Genomic DNA, 7,079 nt, shown 5'->3' with positions numbered 1-7,079 from the left:
TCATGGGCGACCGCACCCGTGTTCTTACCACGATCAACTGGGGGATGTCAGGCACTTCCTTCCAGACCTCTTACGGCTTTTGGGACCCTCATTAGACTGCAGGTCCTGCCCTGTGGCTGTTTCTGTCTCCATCCTCCCCCGCGCCCCCCCCACCGCAGTCTCTCCATCTAATTCCTGAGAATTGGCCTCAGTGTAAAAGAAACTCAGAATACATTCAAGGGTGAAGATATGAACAGCTGCCTTCAATTAAAACACACCCTTCTGCAAACTCAGACGGAGACAGATTTCCCGCCAGGGACAGAGGGCCGAGGCTCAGAGGGGTTGAAACCATCCAGGGAACTGCCGGTGAGCTACCTGAGGCCTGCCCTAAATTCTCAGCATCATCTTCTCTGCAAAAGTTGTCCCAGGTGATGTCCCCCCCTACATTTACATAGCTGGGGACAGGTTGAGTAAACCCTGTGGATGATGGGAATGAATCTGCTTCCTTATCTTTCTCCTAGATCAGAAGTGCGGGAAGAATGGTCACTACCCAGCCTTTCGAGATATTGTTGTTCACAAAGTGGTGTCCCGGAGGCACCTAAACCATGCCTAGGCATTCCTGAAACCCACCATTGCATCTAACAACCAAGCTAATTGTCTCTTCATTTTCTGACTTGACCTCCCTCATTAGGAGATCTGGCAACCCTATAAATGCATTCATTAAATAGTCCTAGGTTTAAGCTAACTCCTTGACCATAAAGATGGTGACACAGAATCCCCATCTCGGGGCCTAGACCTCTGGTTCTTTCTTTATCCCCATCTCCTAGACCCTCCCCCATGTCCACCTGTCCTTGAGTTTTTGGAACAAGGACATAAGCACAATTTTCTAGAATGCAGACTTCTTGGGATTCCCCTGGGGAATGGAGCCTCCACATTCCAGTTTCTCAAGAAGACCACAGTAATGTCTCCAGGCCATCTCAAGCCATCATTCAGCTTCTTGGGATTCCCCTGGGGAATGGAGCCTCCACATTCCAGTTTCTCAAGAAGACCACAGTAATGTCTCCAGGCCATCTCAAGCCATCATTCAGCAGGAAGAATAAAACAGGTGATAATACTTACTGAAGCCTTCCTCTGGGCCGTGCAGCTTATCTGTCGGAGATGCTTCTTGTGGACTTAGTTCATGTGAAAACACCGTACAGTGGAATTGTCCCTTCCACACCCTCACAAGGAAAGCAGCGGGGAGGGGAGATAAGCCCACTGGAGTTCCATTTCATGTGGCTGCTCAAGTTGTAGCTGTGGCTTCAGGAGCACTGGAAGTCTGCAAAGAAAGAGCTGATCTAAAAGGGGGTTCATCAAGCTTGTGGGTTCTTGAACAACCTGATCCCCAGAAGGGTTTTCAGGCAGCTGGGAGAACAGGAGACAGAACCGGATGATAGAAAAGAGAATGTTGCTCAGTGAACTGGAAAGGGCCTGCTTCGGAGGGATGGGGGGACAGAGAGCGCAGGGGAAGGAGGGGCAGAGGCTGGACCTTGGAGGGCAGGTGCCTTAAGGCACTTTTAATTTTAGGGCTTTTAATCAGATTTTATCCTGAGTGTATTGTCTCATCAGAGAGCACTAAACAGAGGAAGGAGATGCTCGGTATAGCTTTCCATTTGGAAATATTTTGAAATCTTTTAAAAAAGCCTTCAACTTTTTTTTTTTTAAAAAGTTCTTCCTATGGTGGGTTGGGGAACAGATCGCCATGCGGGCAGGAGTGGAGAGAGATGGCAGGTGAAAAGGCTGTGGGCTGGGCCAGGCACAAGAAATGGGGGAAAGGGTGTTGCATTTGCTCTGTGGCAGGAGAGATGAAGAGAGATGTTCCGATTTGAAAATGTTTCTTAGAAATACAGAATAGACCGATGAACTGGGTGAAGGCAGGGAGCCAAGAATGACTTCCAGTTTTCTGGCTTCAGCAACTGGAAGGAGGAGATTATGGATGGGCTGAGTGGCAAGTGCTCAGAGGAGATTTGCTGGCAGGAAGAGTGTGTCAACAGGACTCAGTGCTGTACAGAGTCTTTTTAGGGCTTGGTCTCCAGAGGGACCAAGTAATGGTCATACCGTTAGGCTGAAGCTCACCTGTCCTTCCCCATCATCCCTCACCCAGCTGGGGAAAAAACATTACACATAAAGCTTCATCTCAGGGTTTTAAACACACCTACAAACTCATACACATAATGTATGCTTTAAAAATAACTGGAAGGTGACACCTGGGTGGTTCAGTCGGTTGAGCCACTACCTTCAGCTCTGGTCATGATCCCGGAGTCCTGGGATCAAGTCCCACATGGGGCTCCTTGCTCAGCAGGAGCCTGCTTCTCTCTCTCTCTCTCTCTGCTTGCCACTCTGCCCACCTGTGCTTGCTCTCTCTCTCTCTCTCTGACAAAGAAACAAATAAAATATTTGAAAAAAATAAAAAAAAATAACTGGAAGAAAATACACTCAAGAGGTGCTTCCTCGGGGCGCCTGGGTGGCTCAGTGGGTTAAGCCGCTGCCTTCGGCTCAGGTCATGATCTCAGGGTCCTGGGATCGAGTCCCGCATCGGGCTCTCTGCTCAGCGGGGAGCCTGCTTCCCTCTCTCCCTCTCTGCCTGCCTCTCCGTCTACTTGTGATTTTCTCTGTCAAATAAATAAATAAAATCTTAAAAAAAAAAAAAGAGGTGCTTCCTCTGGGTTGTGGCATTATGAGAAGTTTTAATTTAGTATTTTCCAAAGGATTGGGGATGAATTTGTCTTAATAGCATGATAAGAAAAAAAAAATCAGCAGAATGAAAACAGTCACTTTGAAGACCGCAACAATAACACTGGGGTTGCATCCGGCGCACAGATGTTCCCAGGAGCTGTGTTTTGGGGGAAGGAGTTCCCTGACAGTTCCCCAGAGGGAGACTCTTGAATCTTGCAGGTAGACTGAGGCTCTGCCCAGCAGGTGGTGGGCAAAGAATACGCCAAGCAGAGGGAACAGGACAAACTATTAAATATTTCATTCTAACATTAGTAATGAGCCTCGATGTTCCTGTGGAGCAGAATCACCGCAGCTGCTGGCCAGATGATGACATGGTTTTGGTAACACCATAAGGTGGGAGCCTTATCGCAGTTTATGTTTCTCCTCCCTGGCTCCTGGCCTGACCCTCCCTGGCCTGACCATCAGCACTGAACAGGTGGTACCTTTGTGTTTTACAGTAAACAACGAGCATTATATGAACTAGTTTTACAACCAGCTGCCCCAAATAGCAAAATACTCACAAAGTTTTAAAGCTGGGATATGGCCTCCATCCCATCATTTTACAGAATAATAAACTGACATCAGGTTGTCAAAGACTCGAGAACAAGTCAGAAAGACAACTAAGATGGAGTGTCTTGGAAAATTGTGTGGGAACTCCTTGCTGCCTGTCTTTAGGGTATGAATCGGCAGTTATATTTGTTGACTGGAACTGGAAAGAAATGAATGATCCAGGGTATTGCAACTTAAGGAAAATCCCTTTAAAAAAGGCATGAGGAGGTCCAAGCTCGGTTCCATATTCCCTACTCAATGGACAGCTCAGTTGGTGGCCCCTCTCATGAACAGAGACCTTCGTTTCTTCAACATGACTCTCTCTAGTTTTAGGGCCAGAAATATCTTTCTCACGGACAACAGTCTTGTTACACCTCTCAGAGAAAATCACTTCTTCATGAATCTTTTTTATTGCATGAGGTTTTCTGACAACTCTGGCATGATATTGGTGGGTCCATGATTTTGTTCTCTGCTGTGCAATTCGATTTGGAAGTAGGGTTGGATTCCTTGGTTTGAATATGTAGAAGGATCTCTTATGTCCTCTGTCTTATTTATCATGGTCTATAGCTGTTTCCATTTCTGTACAAATGGTCAGCCGTCCTTTGCTAGGGAAGGCTTGTGATGTTTCCTTACATCCTGTCTCCTTAGTGACAATATTCTCTCATTGTGAGTGCTATTCTTCCCATATTCCAAATCTGCAGGACCATGTCTTGACAAGGTGGCTGTCTATGTGCTGTGCCTGCAGGATGCTGGGGAAGGCCCCTGTGCCTCCTGCCACACCTTTTCTAGGACTCTGAGCCTAGCAAGAATGCATGAGCAATGGCTGGGAGGCAAAGAGAGTATGGGGTGGGGGACTACAGAGAAGAGAGAAGAAGAATGATGCCAAATGAATGGCCCAGCTTATTAGTGACAGAGTTTGCCTGGCACAGTATCCCTGTTTCTAGTCTCAGGTACATGTATGTTGACACTCAAACAGTATAAAATATCTCTTGTCCCACTTTCTACTTACCATGGAGATAAACTTGAGCTTATTCCAAGAAAGAATCTCCTACATTTTGTATACTTATAATAAAATCTTCCATGAATCAAATAGACTTTTAAAAAAGATCAGTTTCCTTTACTGTATCCAACAGGGCAGCATTTTTTGTGTTAGTTTCTGATCTGATCTGATCTGACTTAGCTAGGGAAAAATATTATTCTCTCTCTCTTTTCCTCATAAAAAGAGTCCTGTGGTCACTGGATATTACTTCCCACTCTTTTACCTATTCCTTTCTGATTCACTTTTTATTTGAAATTCTTTCTGCTCATTTTTATTGTTTGTTTATTTGAAGGGACCAATAGTTTCCTCTGAGCATCTTGGGAAAATTACTTTTTTGTTGTTTTTTAAAGATTTTATATATTTATTTGACAGACAGAGATCACAAATAGGCAGAGCAGCAGAGAGAGAGAGAGAGAGAGAGAGAGAGAGAGAAGGAAGCAGGCTCCCCACTGAGCAGAGAGCCTGATGTGGGGCTTGATGCCAGGAGCAGGATCATGACCTGAGCTGAAGGCAGAGGCTTTAACCCACTGAGCCATCCAGCACCCTGGAAAATTATTTTTTTTTTAAAGATTTTATTTATTTGTTTGTCAGAGAGAAAGAGAGAAAACACAGGCAGGAGGAGTGGTAGGCAGAGGGAGAAGCAGGCTTCCTGAGCCTAACTCAGGACTCTATCCCAGGACCCTAGGATCATGACCCAAGTAGAAGGCAGACCCTTAACTACCTGAGCCATCCAGCTGTCCCTCAGGATTATTTCTGACAATGCTTTAGTCAGTGCTACTGTTCGTTAGGTTTATAATTCCTTTCTAAGAATGTGGCAAAATCAGCCTTGCTGAGTTCACATTGTGTTTCGAAGCACAAGAAGCAGAATGTCCTAACTGCAGATGTAAAATAGAGTCTTTGTTCTTGAAATGCAAATCACAATGGGATGAACAATGTGAACAATGGACGTATGACGTTAAAGAGACATTCAGATGACCTGTGATATGAGTCACTGTTCAGCAAGGACAGTCACAGAAGTGAAAACTACCCTGTGTATAGAATCATCATGGTTATGAAAGCATTTAGCAAACACACAACTAGATTTTTGTCCCCTTTTTCCCCGTATCGTTTGGAAGCATGGTATTAAAATTTCTTCAATGGTTTCCAAACTTTTGGGTGAAATTTCATCTGTAAGGGGGTTTAAAGAAAGCAAAAGTCTCTAATCTAATTAACTCCAAATTTAAGTCAACACTTTCCCTTAATTTACTATAAATTATCTTGAGGTTTAAAAAATTTAAAACTGTACCCATGGTATGAGAATGTAATGAATCATCTGTAAAGCATATAAATCCCAGCAAGACACTTTGTCAAATTATCTCATCTTAACCATGATCTTTTCATCCCACCAATTCTACTCGGTTTCTGATTTCACTGAGTTGGGATTAAATCAGGGCATTCCTCCCACTGCATAATTAGCACTGCTTTAAAACTCTGTAATTACAAACCTTAGCCGCAGATTGTGTATTGCACTCGCTGCCCTACCTGCCATTAGCATGGTTTTCAGTTCTTCCAGAACAGTGAGGTAGAGATGTCATGTGAGTAAGTTCCACTGATATATATGTCTGCTGTGGGTTATCTGCAGCAATTATAGACTTGGATGCGATCCCAAACAAGATACAGAACCTGGGAAAATGCCAATGTTTTGTGAATCAAAAAGAATTTTTAAGAAAAAAATGTTTTTTGAAACAATAAAACCATGAATGAAAGAGGTAGTGTAAAATTTTAAAATTACACAATTGCAGGCTTGATCTTATAAATGGGTACAGTCCTAACCTATTGGTCCTCCTGGGAGGGGAAAAGTATTCTGGATAGTTATCTACCCTAATTTTGATTACTTTCTACAAAGTGGAATCAAAATGCCTTATGAAGGTGTTCCAAAGCCTTAGTTGGCAGCTTCTGCTTGCTTTCCTCCTGGTGATCTGCCAGCCTGCAGTCCCCTCCTTACCATGAACTTCTCCAGCACATTGTCCTCTCCCTCTTCTTCCCTCTTCTTCATCAGAGTCTAGAGATGGGAGGCCCACTTAAAGCTAAATATAAAGTCTTCCTCATCCAGGAAGCTCACACCGATGAGTCTCTGGTCTCACATATCCAGTTCTAAATACACAACAGAAAAAAGTCTTTTCAAAATGAAAAAACAAACTCATATATTTTATCTTTTAATGAAAGGTGTTCATAATCCTCATATGAACAATTTCCTTTGGACCACCCTGATTGGAGCTCCTGAATGTATTATATAGAAAGGGGCAGGTTTTTGTTTCTCTCAAATTGTGTACACACACACACACACACACACACACACACTCTGACCACTACAATTTCCTTGCTATGTATTTCTGGATGGTTGTAAGTGAACTGAATTGTGGGAATGATCCCAGCGGCCCTTAACCACCACAATAACTCTCTTGTAATTTGCTGAAAGCAGGTGGTATTCATTTACTCCTTTCCTTGAAGTTCATAACAAAAGCAAATAGGTAGATTTTTGTTCAGAATCTTCAGATCAGTACATCTAAAGGCTTTGAAACCAGATAAATGCACAAGTCAGACTAAAGAAATAAGCTCTTGAAGCAAAGAGGTGGGAAAAGAAGCCAACTTTGCGCAAACTGAGCGTTCAATCTGGCTGTTAGAATAAGAATTTTTCAAACAATTGTTAGTGAGGCTAACGAGGGATACTAAAACAAATTATTACTGGCATTGTGAGTTACTTTACTGTATGAAGAGG

The sequence above is a fragment of the Neovison vison genome, chromosome 4 (genome assembly GCF_020171115.1).
Source record: "Neovison vison isolate M4711 chromosome 4, ASM_NN_V1, whole genome shotgun sequence".
Classification (NCBI taxonomy): domain Eukaryota; kingdom Metazoa; phylum Chordata; class Mammalia; order Carnivora; family Mustelidae; genus Neogale; species Neogale vison.
Note: the sequence above shows the minus strand (reverse complement) of the source record.